The 16,178-nt window shown below is 31.2% G+C and overlaps 1 long non-coding RNA gene and 1 other non-coding gene across 2 annotated transcripts in view; one reads left to right on the plus strand and one right to left on the minus strand.

Moving 5' to 3' along the window:
- The window catches only part of LOC149413817 (uncharacterized), a 344,689-nt gene that overhangs the window by 265,690 nt on the left and 62,821 nt on the right, over positions 1 to 16,178 (plus strand). The window lies entirely within an intron of this gene.
- Positions 6,665 to 6,734, minus strand: TRNAS-UGA (transfer RNA serine (anticodon UGA)). Its single transcript has one exon. It is a non-coding gene; the product is annotated as a tRNA-Ser (tRNA).

Consider the following 16,178-nt stretch of genomic DNA (forward strand, 5'->3'; position numbering starts at 1 on the left):
ATCTATCTATTAAATGTAACTGTTGTTAATATCACTTAAAATGGGCGAAGCCCAACCAAGAGCCGCCCGCAGGGCCTAGCAGAAAAAAACCCGCGGAGCGGGTTTTTAACTGCTAGTGTATTATTATTCTACGTTGTGTTGCCAGCATGTTTCCTTGATAAATTGCAGAAAACTTTTACAGTACATTTTAGCATGATTTTTTATATGTATATCTTCTTGCAACTATACTAATACATTAATTTCATTTTTAAGTAACCAAATAACTATTTTTAACGAAATATTCGGAATTTTTACTTTTGAATAAACACGTAAATATACCGCAGAATATTTAAAATCTGTAAGTCGAGATGATTTGACAAATGCTTAACAATTCTACAATGCTACAATTATTCCGGAATAATGAACATTACATAAATATATATCATGTTCTTGTTTATCACGAAAAAATACGATGGTATTTGTGTTGCCTTTGGTAATATTTACAAGGAATCGAATAGGTAATAAAATCATCTAATTATTTATACTTTGAAGTTTAACTCCTTAGGGGTACACAAGTGAGGATTTTTGCAGAAAATCATATCGTTCATGTTGGTACCAAGAATAAGTTTTTCAATATCTAACGATAGAATTGGCCCGTTTCGAGACCGCCTAGAATATTGTATTTATTTTTTATTTATTAACTTTCAAAAATACAGTTTTTTTACTATTAAGTCCCGTTAAACGGATTGATATCAGTTTGTCAACGTCTTCTTTTAACAATTACCTTTTAAATATATGAATAAACATGATTTCGATGTGGCCTAAACTACTTTTATATCTGAATATGTTTAATTCTTACATTTTTGCTGCATTATATATGAGATAATTGGTCTATGGATTATAAATAATTTTTTATTTGTTTCGTAAAGAAGAACAGAACGCGTTGTCTGTGTCGGTATAGAAAAATTTGGAAAATAAAGCCTTATGATTTTTCCAATACAAAATTGTTTTTTCATGTTTATGAAATTCAAATGGGTCAGCGATGTGTGATGTCAGGCAAGATTCAAAGACAGAACGCGTGTTAAATGGGCTAGAACCAATATGTATTAAGTCAGTAGCGATATTGATTTTCTTTCAAATCTACAAGAAAGTATTTCTATAGTGTATTGTCTATTCAGTGAATACAAGATGCGTCTAGATGCAGTGGGTTTATTACATCTCCGATTTGGGGAATTTTTTGAGGCTGAAGTAAAGTTCTCAACCTCTGTATTTCCCACATCCTTTCCTCTCCCGTAATGACTTCAACCTTACAAAATACCCCACTTGGAGATTTCATTTATTCAAACAAGTGTCATTCTTATTATGCCTACATTGAGCATGTTCTTATTCATTAACTCCTTCCTGTTCAGTGTTTTAACAATATATACTCACACTCTCTCTGTGAATGACCTAATATCTACCTATTAAATGTAACTGTTGTTAGTATCACTTAAACTGGACGAAGGCCAACCAAGTGCCGCCCGCAGGGCCTAGCAGAAAAAAACCCTCGGAGCGGATTTTTAAATGCTAGTACATACATTGTTATTCTACGTTGTGTTGCGAGCATGTTTCCTTGATAAATTGCAGAAAACGTTTACAGTACATTTTAGCATGATTTTTTATATGTTTAAGCTTCTTGCTACCACACTAATATATAACATTCATTATTCCATTTTCACAAAATAACTTTGTGTTTTATAAAAATATTGTGTAGAAAAAAAAAATTGTATTAACAGGAATGACGAATATCGTAAGTCGTACACTTATGAATATAATAAGTATTATATTTATTTTTCGGCGAACTATTCTGACTTTCACATTAGTTGGTAAGTACAAAAAAGGTTTTTTTAACTTTTTACTTGAATTCTGTAAAGTTTTTCAAATGTAATCTATTTAAAAAAGTCTTTTAAAATTATCTGGCAAGGTTTTAAATGATCGTGTAGGACTGACATTTATTTCTTATATTAACTGCTGTGATTTTGTCCGATTTCAGAGAAATGCGTATATGTCCTCGTGTGTTCACGTTATTGACACCAAAAGTTGATAGAATGCACTGTCATCAACAACAAATATATCTGTGGAGTTTTAACTTGATCAGATCTAGGAAAGTGGGTAAATTTTATATATTATCGGACACCAAAAGTGGAATTCAAGTAGATATGCATTTAAAGATTAGGGGGTTTCATGTAATATTTATTAAAGTATTAACAATTTATTAATATTTTCATTGTAAGCAGATTTTATTAATAATAACACAGCTGTAACAACATAAGCCGAAGTTTTAAGAAAGATATGGCACGACCAAGTGAATCAGATACTTGAGTCTGGCCATGTCAAGAGTCAGAATAATAAAAGAGTATGTATGTTATGAGAATGAGGCAAGAAGTGTGCGCCGAGACCGAGTTGTTTGGCGGTCCGTTCTCTCTGCCTACCCCTGCGGGGAAACGGCGTGATGGTTAGTTAGTTCAAAACGGGTTTGAGTCCTAGGTATGACCGTATCGTTTTCTGTTTCAAAATTTCGTTTAGGGAATTGTCTTCAATAATTAAATATAACAAATTGAGGTTTTACTCAATAAGTTATTCCAAAGATAAAATGTTGATTTATTGCTGTCTGAAATATTTGCCTATAAAGAAACATTTTTTACCGGAAAATTGACAACCGTATTAATATTCCGTGATGGCTTATCAACAGAAATCTGCTTTCCTAGTCAAAATTTTTGCTTCCAAATTTTGAAAAAGCTTATTTATTTTGGATCAGCATGTTTATACAACCCTTTTAAGGACGATCGCGAATGTCCGAACATTTATTTAGATTGGATTATAATATTATAGGTGGTATAACAGAATATTATAAAATTTTGCAAATCAGTTAAACTTTTATCAAACCTTTTGTAAGGGTTGGCTGGACATGAAAAGGGTTATTACATCATGTATTTTTTACGTAAAATTATGAAATTTCATTATGCAGGTACCTCCTAGGTATTATACCGAATCGAAAAACAGTTGAATGATGTTTGACGTAATATTTAAGTAGATTTGACGTAGGTTTTTTTAAAACACATTGATTATTTGTGCTAGTGATTTATTTATAAGTGCACTTATGAATATTTATAGTAGGTTTTTAGATTTAACATCACTAAAATATCGAAATTTGTTATCTTTATCGATGATTAAATAGTATACCTTTAGTTGCACATACTGAAGAGATAAAATAAAAAGATAAACAGATCAAGATAATCATTACACTGTTCATCTGTTCACTGTAATCATTCACCACCTAGGATTCCTGCTGCAGAGTCTCTATCTTCTATCTTCGTCGAACGTCACAGCGGTGCTGCCAAAGTCTGGTATCTGTGAGAGGATAGTGTGTCTTGCGCTTTATTAGCAGCAGACACATACCTGGACGGATGACGAACCTCGTGCTGGCACTGTTGGTGGACGCGGTGGACTCTTTCGCTGCAGCAGCTTGTCCAGTTTCTTCACCACCTAGGATTCTTGCTGCAGAGTCTCCATCTTTTATCTTCGTGTCACCTGTTCCTATACTTCATTTTACTTAACTTAACTTCACTTTATTTTTGTAATATTTATATTTTTTGTAATACCTGCATCAACTGTAATCTCACAAAAGCGGCGCTATACAAATTATCCAATAAATAATAATAATACAGTTTCGTTTCACCCAAATGAAGAAAAAAAACTTTAAATTCCAGCACAAACAAAACTACGACCATTTAACTTGGATGGCTAGTTATTTTAAAGTGCCCTTAAAAACGAGGCAGGTTTTTAGACCTTTAAATTGGATTTAAAAATAAAAAGGGTTAGAAGGCCTAAAACGTGAAATTTATAGTTTGAATTCATCCCCAACACACGTTGAGTAAAGCTGTTTATAAATTTGCACAATAAATAACCTGGTTATTCGGCGAAAAGAAAACGAAATATTTTCCGCGTTTCCGAATTATACATTCAAAGTACTTTCGCTCAGAGCTGTTTAAGTGTACCTTAACACGAAACAAGCATTTTGTTTTTAAATAATCTGAATAGCAAAATACGAAAAACACTCACACATACGCGAAAGAAAACGATATTCCTGTGTAGAGCCTTAAAATCTTGTTTTATTTTCGATATTAACTCTAAATCGGTGAGTCCTAACAATTAGAAATTTGATGTGAATGCATTTATTAAGCTCAGCATGTCATATCTAAAATGAGTTTCAATCTTTGAAATTACCGTTGTTCGGTCACTAAGGCGAAGTTTAATGCTAAATCACTATTTTGATTAATCTTTATAATGAATTGGTGTACATAATGAATACCAAAAAATATGTTTTAGGTAAATTAAAGATTTTCCTATCGTTTCGCTTTAGTAGAATACAAATAAAATAATAAATTACTCAAATAAAAAAATAAATGTAAGCTAGAAATTTTTTTTTTCAATATAAATGTATGAAAGCCTAAAGGAAACAACTTTTAAAAAACACAGTATTATGGCTAAGATTATCTGCGACAGTTTCACTTGATTCACTTTTTTGCTTTCTTATAAAATTATTTACAAAATAAATAAATAAACCGTTTTGTGCTTGAAATTGAAAGATTGTAGACTCCGTTTGTCAAGCGATTTTAATGTCTATTACCTACGATATAAGGTATACTAAGAACATACACATTTTTGGCTTATAGCTTCCTCAAGCGGCGTTGAATTATTTGAAATGGTTGCTAAGACTCTGCAAAAGTTAACCGCCGATATAAGTTTGCAATTACTATTTCAATGTCTTGCATCCAAACGACTGTTGGTACGGCCATTTAACAACATTTAAGGAACATTTAATTATCATTAAACTTGAGATGAGTTTTGACTTCAGCTTCAAAAGCCATCTAAAAGCTGTAAAACCATTCCACCATAGCATTGCATTACTTCAACGACAACAGAACAGAACAGAACTTGCACAAAATATGTACATAGTGTTTGGAGTAAAGAAACATTAACCGAACACAATGTACCTTTCAGAAAGCTGCCAAACTACCATTTTGAGTGCTAATTCAATGAATTTTGATATCGTATTACTTATTATTATGAAACTTTGAATAAACCGAGTTGTGGATTCATTGTGTAAAGAGTGTAATCTCCGTAGCTAAAACTTGATCTTTTGACAGGATCAGTACACGGGAAATCTGCATCCGGTATCGCAGAAGCTTTCCTGAAATGCAGCTTTATATAATGAGATAAAAGTTTAGGGTTATTTGCGAAGGTTTTAAGGCTTTATTACGTGTCACGTCACGTGATAATAATGCCAGCCGTATCACGTTTGCATTTTTAAGGGTGGTTTCACTCGTAAAACTTCAAGAGTAGTGTAAATCACTTGCTATAAAACGGTTTTCTTTAAGCTCTTTTGAGCAAATTGAACTTTAAAAAAAGTTAATACCGAAATGAGATACAGTTATTATCAGTAAAGTCATTTGAGAACGTTGCAGGGAATAAGATTTTTAAAAAGTTATTTAATGAAATTTGGTCATAGTGTTGTATACAAATATTTATTATTAATTTTTCGAAGAAAATTTCTAGTGAAAGCTTATCACTTTGTGATTTCATTATTTATTAGAATAATACACAAATACTTTTGTTTACATCACTTTAATATATATTGTATATACTTGCTCCTGATGAGGTGAACATTGTTCATGAAACATGTAGATGTTATATATATTAAAGTGATGTAAACAAAGTTATTTGTGTATTATTTTAATTTATTATTAAAAAATAGTGTAATATCCTTGATATTAGCGTATGAACTCACCCCTAGATGGTACTAGATTAGTCTATTAGGTAACCCGTAGATAGCGTTAGCTGTAGAGAGTAATAAGTTAATACATATGGTGAGAACCTCAAGGTCGGGATCCAGATAATTCCGACCTACTGCTAATTAAGATATATGAGCCCCTTGTAAATCTTTTACAATAAAAGTTCAAGTGTTTTGAAGAAGCTGAAATTTTATTGAATAAGAAAGTTTGTGAGACAACCCCCGAGATACAAGAGATAGAATGTTACCTATATCCTAAATATATAATTATTATTTAAGATTGCCTTTAGTGTAGTCTTTACAATTTATTGGATGCCTTAATCACGCTGTGATCTCGAAGAGTTTTTATTCATTGAATTTTTACAAAAAACGGACGTTTTTTCTTCAAAGAACCCCTCAACCTCAAAAAAAAGTAAAGAAAGTGCTTGAACACTAGGGCTTTTAAGGAAATAATCAATTATTATGAGGGGTGAATGGACAATACGGAATTCAATGAAGAAACACTTACCGTTCTACTTGCATCTCAATCTGTTATCCCAACCTCTACTAATATGGACAATCCATTAAACAGGGTATACCACAGTAGATGATATAAATCAAAAGAGGTTTTTCAAACATGGGGCCAATAATCATTTTAATACAGCTATACAGTTGTAAGGAGATAACCTCGGCGTGTTTTATATGGAAGCGATAAGGTTAAAATTTGATTAGTACGAAAAAAATACATCTCTAGTAAATACTCACATTTTATTTTAATTTGTGACAAATTTTTAAATTTATATATTTGCCAACAAATTATTAGTCGCCTGAAATATCAATTCAAATTCAAAATATCTCCCGAGTAAAAATAAATGCTGCAGACGGGAATTGAACCCGCACCTTCTGATGTCAGGTCAGATGCTCTGGACCACTAAGCCACGTCGGCTTATTTCCAACACGTTAAATAATTCAATATGTACTAGTACTTCAATCAACAATTAATGCTTATTTTATTTTATCACCTGTAAACAACCAACTTTATTTTTGTAGGAAAGGCTTTGCTAGTGCTAAATTTCCCACAAAGACTAATTGTGTCTACATTTGTTGGTGAAATATTTTGGCTTTCAAATATTATTTTTCTTTTAATGATAAACTGATTTTTATAAGACACGGTTTTACGCATAGCACAAAGGAAAACAAATTATTATAGGCAATAGGCGACTAATTATTTCTTATAATAGTTTGTTGTCCTTTGTGCTATGCATAAAACCTTGTCTTATAAACATTAGTTTATCATTAAAAAAATAAGATATATTTGCTCTTCGATTTTATTTTATGAATGAATAAATACAAATTCTGAAAGTGGAAATTAACCCACTTCCCGGCATCCAATCGAGCTGAAACTCGGCAGATATACTCGTTGTCGATGACAATGCATTCTATGGCAATCATAGTACGTACGTCCACGCACACGCATGTAGACGTACGTGCATTTCTCTGAAATTTTATGACATTACCGCAGTTAATATACGAAATAAATGTCGGTCCTACCCAACCCCTACCTGGGGAGGAAGGTTTAATCCTCAATCAAACTAAGAAAATAAAAATGCTTTAATTTTTAAATACCTACCCATAAGAATTTACTGTGTATGTTATCTTGTTAGTTACATATATTATTACGTAAGTAGGTACATATATTTTTGTGTGACCGGATAAATCATCAAAATGATAATTCATCACATATTTAAAAAAATATATAAAGTCATGGAAAATGATGAAACAATAACTTTATTAACTGGGTTAAGAAGGTTAGGTTTAATTTTTTTTAAATTATTTCTAATGACGTTATATCACTTTTTAAAAGTGTGTTGAATTGTCACTAATTGACAAAATTGACTACGGTGAGAGAGCGACAATGAACGGTGAGCGGTGGTGGTCCCGTACCCCCACCACCAAATGATCACGGTTTTTCGTGACGGTCATGAGTCGGTTTTACTCCGGTCCTCGAAAATGCATGACGCGCGTAAATAAGTTTCACTTCAATAAATTGTTGCGATGTCACTGAATTTAGGTACTCCATCCTGTCAGACAGGGACAGGTAATTGGATAACAGGCAATTGGGTGGAGGAATGCCGGAACATGTCTTAAAGCATATAGTTGCGTCAACAGTACTACGGATGTAACGTTTATTTTTATATTGACAAAAAAACACTTTTTTTAATATCTCAACCGTAGTGATTTACCCTCATTGTACGTTAGTATTGATATACATTGTATATGATTGTATCGTGTAGTATGCGTTGGAATGAAAGGTGTTTTATTTGTGAATAATATTTTCCTGTCGTCTTGCGAGCCTACACACTACTGGGTGGGTGCTGACAGTGGGTGGCGGGTGTGCCAGTACAGGGTGTATCATCATGTTTTCATATACGCCCTGCCAAAGGACTGTGAAGAGCGTCCCGAAGAAATCGCCTGGAACACCCGTTACACCGTGTGTTCTCTAACTGTGGATAAGAATGATTTTTTTCAGAATCAATTTAAAACATCTGATTTGTTATTCTCGTATAATCCATTGCCTGAGGTTATATTAAACAAATTTCTTCTTAAAGGTTGTAAATATGTATAAATAGGAAAAGTTATTACAAAGAAGAAATCGTTGAAGATTTACTTTTGCCAACTGAACAAATTTAATCAATAAGTATTTTTATGTTGAAATTTACTTTTTGTAATCTGGTTATGATTAACTTTCCGGTTTGAAATAAAAGATGCGTTTACATCGGTTAAATGACAACAGGTGTTTTCATTTTTAAATATTAACATAATAACATTCTTACATATTAACATTCTTACATACTAAACCTTAAATGGAAAAATCAAATCTGCCATACAATAAATAAAATTAGGAAATTAATTTATATATTCTTACGAATCAGAAATTTTTTATCAATGAAAAATCTATACAAAATATATTATGTATTAGTACAGTCTGTTCTACAATATGCCATTATCAGTTGCCCAGCACCATCATACCTACCAAGGAAAACACTTTTTTAATAAATTACCTGAAGGAATTAGAAGCATTTATGATAAAAACAAAAATATAAAAAATAACTATATAAAAGTATTATTCAGTATTAATCTTACGCTCGTAACGGCAGCCCGCACGGTACTGTCTTCGCGCTCCCGTTACACCGCAACGTAACACTTTCATGACGGTAGAAGAGTTGTTAAATACGCTAAAAAATGAAGTTCAAAAAATACAAACCGTTAAAGACTCGAAAACTAAAACAAATATCGAAAAAATTATTATTGATCTTGACAATGAAGTGAAATCTGAAATATTAAAAATGCAACAACAAATAATTCAACTACAAGACAAACTTATCGAAAAAAACGACCAACTGGTGGGAAACTTTGAAAAAATAATGAAAAGCGCATCAACACCATCCTATGCACAGGTATTATCAACAACCAAAGTCACTCCTCGAGAAGAAGAGAGATTCTCAATCATCATTTCGTCGACCAAAAATAATGCTAAAGCAGAAGAAATTGAAAAGATAATAAAAAAAGAAATAAATTTAAGCAACATAAAGATAGGAATAAATGGTTTGAGAAAAACAAAAGAAGAAAAAATAATAATATCATGCCCAAAAAAGGAATATGCAAATACCTTAACCGCCGAAATAAAAAAACTGAATACCGATTTGGTGGTAAATGAAATTCAAAAGAAAAGACCAAAAATAATAATAAAAGGATTAAAATCCAATCTTACTGAAGACGAAATAGTTTGCGGAATAATTACCCAGAACGAAGGAATTGAAGATGTTTACAAGGAAAGTGAAGACAACAAAATCACACTTATAACGGAGATAAAAAACACAAACATAAACGAAAAGCAGCGCCAGTTCACTAGCTACATCATGGAAACTAGTGGCAAAATGCGAAAAAGTCTCCTTGCACTCGGTAAACTAAATATACAGTTTCAACGAGTAAAAATTGAAGATTGCGATCCACTGACTCAATGTTTTCATTGCTGTATGTTCATGCATACGGCTAAAAGATGCCTACACCGAACCAGCCCTCCAATTTGCCCACACTGCATGGGCGATCACATCTTTTCAAAATGTCCGGGAAGAGAAAAAACAGTACCAGCATGTGTAAACTGCACCAGACAAAATTCTAAATATGGAGAAAAAAACACCACGGACCACGCAGCCAACAGTATTAGGTGCAACTATAGAAACAAAATGCTGAAAATTACGAGGGATCGCATCGATTACGACTAATGATGCATATTATTAATTACAAGTGTAACGAAAACCTAAATAATATGCACAATATTTCAAAAAAATATTACGAAAAGCCCGCCCGCAAAGTGTTAACACGCAGTGATAATGTACAAGCAAACACATATAATATTATAATTGCAAATGTGAAGTGTATTCCCAGCGCCAACATTATTGTTAATTTTATTACTACCTCAAAATGAACGACTTTATAATAAACGCAATAGATAATTCATATAAAATAGACGAAAGGATTTTTGACACGGTAAATAATACAAACGATTTTATAGATATAAAACCTACAGCCAGCCTAATAATAATACACATGAACGTTAGATCTTTGGAAAAAAATTTCGAAGAATTTCTAATAACTATTAAACAATTAAATAGACTTGACTGTATAATACTATCAGAAACGCATTCATCGAGTGAAATTAATTATAATATACCGGGTTACTCGTACTATGCAACAAAATATAAAATTAACAGAAATAGCGGCGTCGCCATATTTGTATCAAATATTTACGCTGTCACAAGTGTAAATGAAATAATGGTGAATAATGTCAATTTATTAAACTTGGAGATAAATTTTATGAATTATTCATTTAATATCATTGCTATTTATCGGACACACTCTTCTGCTATAACCACATACATAGAAGAATTAAAAAAAATATTACAACATCATAGAAACAAAAAAACAATACTCATCGGAGATATTAACTTAAATATCGCTAATGACTACTCCTCTAACGATAAAGATAACTATTTAAATATGTTAGCAGAATTAAATTACATTTCATGTATAAATTCATACACCAGAAACATTATCGGACAACGACCATCTTGTATCGATCACATATTCACAAACACCAAAGATATACAAAATATATCATCTGCGGTAATTAAAACATCTGTAACGGATCATTTTGCATGTATATTTAAATATGACTACAAACATCAAAACCTCTCATTACCAACCACAACGGCCGTTAATAATACTGATAAATACAACTATAGTATTAATATAAATTCTCTCACTAAAATATTAAGTAACGAAAAAGAATGGCAAGAAATATATCAATGTAACGATGTAGAAGAATGCTGCAAAATATTTGATAAAAAACTGAGTTTTCACATAAATGCTTGTAGAAATATTAAATCTAACAAAACATCTTCGAAACTAAAGCCAATCAAACCATGGATAACTCACGGATTAATCATCTCAATTAGACACAAAGAAACACTTTACAAACAATATACAAAACAACCGGAAAATATAACATTACAAAAACATTTCAAAGCTTATAAAAAAAAACTTACATATCTAATAAAAAACACAAAGGATGACTACTACAAACAAAAACTTGAATTATCTGGAAATGACAGTAAAAGGATTTGGTCCATCATAAATGAAATTGTCGATAAAAAACATTTAAAAAATAAAACAATCAACAATGTAAATCATAATGATTCAAAAATCTGCTGTAAAGATAAACCTCTAGAAGCCGCAAATGTATTTAACAATTTTTTTGCTAATGTAGGAAAAAACCTCGCTAAAAAAATCCAACAAGGCCTTACCCCAAATGACCCAAATACTACAGTAAATAATGAGCATAAATTTGAATTAATTCAACCAACAACACCAGAAGAAATTGAACAAATTATTACAGGTATGAAAGGAGGTTCTGCCCCTGGTTTTGATGGGGTCACAATACAAACACTGAAATGTATAAAATCACAAGTATCAAAACCATTAACTCATATAATCAATACATGTTTTCAAAGCGGAGTTTTTCCATCCATGTACAAACAATCTGTAATTATACCAATATTTAAAACCGGCAATCCGGAAGAACCAACCAATTACCGCCCTATTTCTTTACTATCAAACATTGCAAAAATATTTGAAAAAATTGCCAAAAAAAGAATAACTCAGTTCATAAAGATTAATAATATAATTCACGAAAATCAGTTTGGATTCATGGAAAACAAAAGCACAAAAGACGCCATTGCTAAATTATCTAGTACCATACAAGACGCTTTAGACAAATCATTAAAATGTGTTGGTATTTTTGTTGATCTCCAAAAAGCCTTCGACAGCATATCTCATGTCAAACTAATACAAAAATTAAAGATCGTAGGTTTTAATGACACAGCATTAAGTTGGCTAAAAAGTTATCTTCACCAAAGAACACAAGTTGTAAAAATTAATCACGCATCTAGTCTACCACTCACAAGTGATTTTGGGATACCACAAGGTACTGTTTTGGGTCCTTTACTTTTTATCATGTACGTAAACGATATTTTCAAACAAAACCTCAGTGGAACAGTTATATCTTACGCAGATGATACAATTATCATAATTAAGGGTAATGACTGGAAAATTGTAAATGAAAATGCAAATAATGACATCCAAATCCTAAAAAACTGGTTCGATACAAATCTACTTACAATTAACGCAAAAAAAACAGTTTATATACCATTCACAATAAATAAATTCAAAACTAACCCCAACATTCATATAATAATACACAACAAAAAATGTAACAAAGATGTTTGTAATGAATCATGTACCATACTAAACCAAACAACTGAAATAAAATACCTCGGTGTAATTGTAGACCAACATATGAAATGGAACAGACACATATGTGAACTTGTTAAACGCATTAGAAAATGTATCTATATATTCATTAGATTAAGAAATGTTCTCAAGATAAACAACCTGAAAAAAGTCTATTACGCACTAGTCCAATCATTACTTCAGTATGGAATCATTGGGTGGGGAGGTGCATATGAAAAATTTTTAAGCTCTGTTAAAGTGGTACAAAAACTAATTATCAAAGTAATTTTGAAAAAAAAACCAACTTTCTCTTCAGCATCATTGTTCAAAATTTTCGAAGTACCAAAAATTGAAGACCTCTATAAAAAAGATGCAATATTACAAATATATAAAGAAACTGTAGTAAAAAAACTTAAATTTAACTCATCCTTAAGGCATAATTTTAACATCCAAATTCCTCTATTTTCAACACAACAAATGCACAATAACTACATTTACAAAGGCATAATATATTTTAATAGTCTTCCCGAAGAAGTGAAAAAAATACCAGATTTTATTTTATTCAAAAAGAAGGTCAAATTTATCTTTAAAAAAAATTAATATCACCTATCAAATGTTATAACTTCAATTCATGTTTCAACCAAAATTAACGTCACAATCCTCTTTTAAGTTTATATTTATTGTACTGTAATAATGTTAATTACTGATATAAACATGAAATAATTGTCAAATAACTCCTACGCCAAGCTCAAGAGCTAGCACTCTTCATTGGAGTAGAAATTCAACAACATATGTTTTACACTATTACTTATTTTTAACTTATTTTATGTACAATGTAACAATGTTATAAGTTAAACAATAAAAAAAAAAAAAAAATAAAAAAATAAAAAATATATTTTAGGAAAATCGTTAACTAAAAAACAGATTACCCTAGTTTCACTTTAAAATCTCACAAATTATCCTACTATACTCTATTTATCCTCCATAATATTTATTTTTTCTTCCTTCCAAATACAATAATTTCTATGGGTTTTATTTTTTATATTTTTTTTAACTTTATAACCTAGTTATATTATTTTTTAATTTTAATTCTAAAAAAAATGTAAAATGAGCCATTTTTCAAACTTTTTTTATGTTTGCATTCAAATTTTGAATATTTCAAATACCTTTAGAAACATTCCATTTATTTGGATTTAATTGCAAAGCGGTAATGCCCAGACCTTCTGACATAATATTTCATAAGCCTGGGTGGTTAATACCATTTAATTAATAATTTATACACGCTGTAAATAACTAACGCCATTTTGGTGAAATATTACGTAAACGACACTGATTTTATTTTCATTTATTGTGTTGAAAAGTGATACGTTTTAATATATTTATTTATTGTATTTCATTCGTTAAAGGATTCTATTGAATACAAGCGAGATGGTTCTGTCAAAATATCACAGATAGTTACTATTAATTTGTTAATTTGTTGAATGTGTTTGTTATGATCTGCAAGATATTGGTATTTAACCAATGAAATCAATATTCTTCAAAAGGAAAACCGTTTTAGAATCACTGGAATTCTCAAAGGCAGGCTCTGTTCTAAAGGTGTTCTCATGAAAGGGATACACAGCCTTTCAATGCTCCGGCGAGTGCTGTCCTTTGTTAGGTCCCCTTCGCCGGGTGAAATTTTTCGAGATGCAACATTTTTTTTCGACCGCCCCTCCCCACTTCAACCCCTATTCTTCCAAACCCTATAGCTCCTCGGAAGCTTCTCGATCCGACGTTTCATTATTTACCTAACGAAGTATAGTATAACCTAACCCGAGTAATTTTTTGGAGAATTTTTGAAAGAGGCAATTCGTTTTGAAGTCGAACCTTCAAACACCAGGCGAATTTAATAATAACCTACCTGTGTCTTGTATAACAAACGTCAATGTATTGCAATTTAAAATATTCTTTTCACAAAGGATTTTTTTAATACGAATTTTGTGACAGCTGCTGTTTTGAATATAATACGAACTTTCTTTTGATCAATCTCTGGTGTTTTAGCCACTTCAAAGATGATGGGAGGTGGAAAAATGTGCATAATTAATGAATTTCAATCTCAAAAAAAAAAAAATTAAGACTCATACTACAGAAAATATTGAGGGATGCGTATAGATATTACTTTTTTGTTGTTTTGGATCGTGTTTATGGCATCTTGTTTTACTTAATGAGACTTTGATAGTTTGACATCATGTCTTAATTGAGAATGTATGTACAAAAATAGCCGTCACGGGACGCCTGGCAAATGTGAAACAACAAATTGATTTTTATTATTCACACATTATTATTTTATCATTATTTATATACACAAAGAGAAATATATTATACATAAAAAAAATCATCATCATTTAGAATAGATCTTTTGCCAATTTTAGTGATAATAGAAGAAAAAATACCGCACAGAGTTTTGGAGGCTGGCTTGATGAAACGTTACCTTTTTTCTCGGAAGTATTTATCTTTAAGGTTAAAGATTAATTAGTTCGCTTTTGGGAACAACTCATATGGTCTCATAGAAATCGTTGTATCTCCCTTACTATCATGGTGATAAATATCATATAAACGGTGTTAGAAAGAGAAAATACCACGCTTATATTAAAATCTAGATATTTACCACAATAAAAATAAATATTTACGTTTATAAGAATAACTTTCATTTAAATAACTTTTGAAGATTATAACCATCAATGTAATATATCGTTGAAGAAGAAGACATACCTACTAATAAATCTAAACAAAACATGACACTTATTTTTATAAGCAATAATTATTAGCCTGAAACATTCATCCACATTGAAAAATCTCCTGATAAAAGATACATGACGCCAACGGGACTTGAACCCGTGTCCTTTCGATTTCCGGTCGACAGCTCTGACCACTGAGCTATGGCGGCTTATCTCTTATCCGCGAAATAATTCAATATATACTAGTGTTTCATTCAACAATTACTGCTTGTTACATTTTTTCACCTGAAACAACCAACTTTATTTTATATGAGAAAGGCATTGTAAGTGCTAACTCTCTCACTAGATGGCGTCGAGACAAATTGTCTACATTTTTTTGTGAAAATACTAGATCTTGTTAAATATTAATTATTATTTTTTTCACAGAAAACATGACACAGAAAAAAAATTACTAAACTCTACTTGTCTAACCAATGGCCGAGTGGTTAAATGCATTTTCCCGGTAAGGCAGAGATCCTGGGTTCGATTCCCAGTTAAGACCGTTACCTGTTTTTATTTTACTCTCGTATTCTGTTGCATTTTTCGTTAAGATTTATAAGTATTATCGTCTTCTTCGATAATAAATAATGCACATTAATTTAAACATATAAAAATTCTATAATTATTTTCTACATGAAATCTTTAAAAACTGTAGGTACTTGTTAAACTGTCTTTTGTAAGAAGTGTAAATGCAGGTAATTCCCTTAATGGAGGACTGAACGCAGTTGGCGCGAACAAAAATTTGTCCAAAGAAGCGAAGTTAGCAGTCCACAATGGAG

The sequence above is a fragment of the Hesperophylax consimilis genome, chromosome 21, assembly GCF_061612785.1.
Source record: "Hesperophylax consimilis isolate HC1 chromosome 21, BYU_Hcon_1.0, whole genome shotgun sequence".
In the NCBI taxonomy this organism is placed as follows: Eukaryota; Metazoa; Arthropoda; class Insecta; order Trichoptera; family Limnephilidae; genus Hesperophylax; species Hesperophylax consimilis.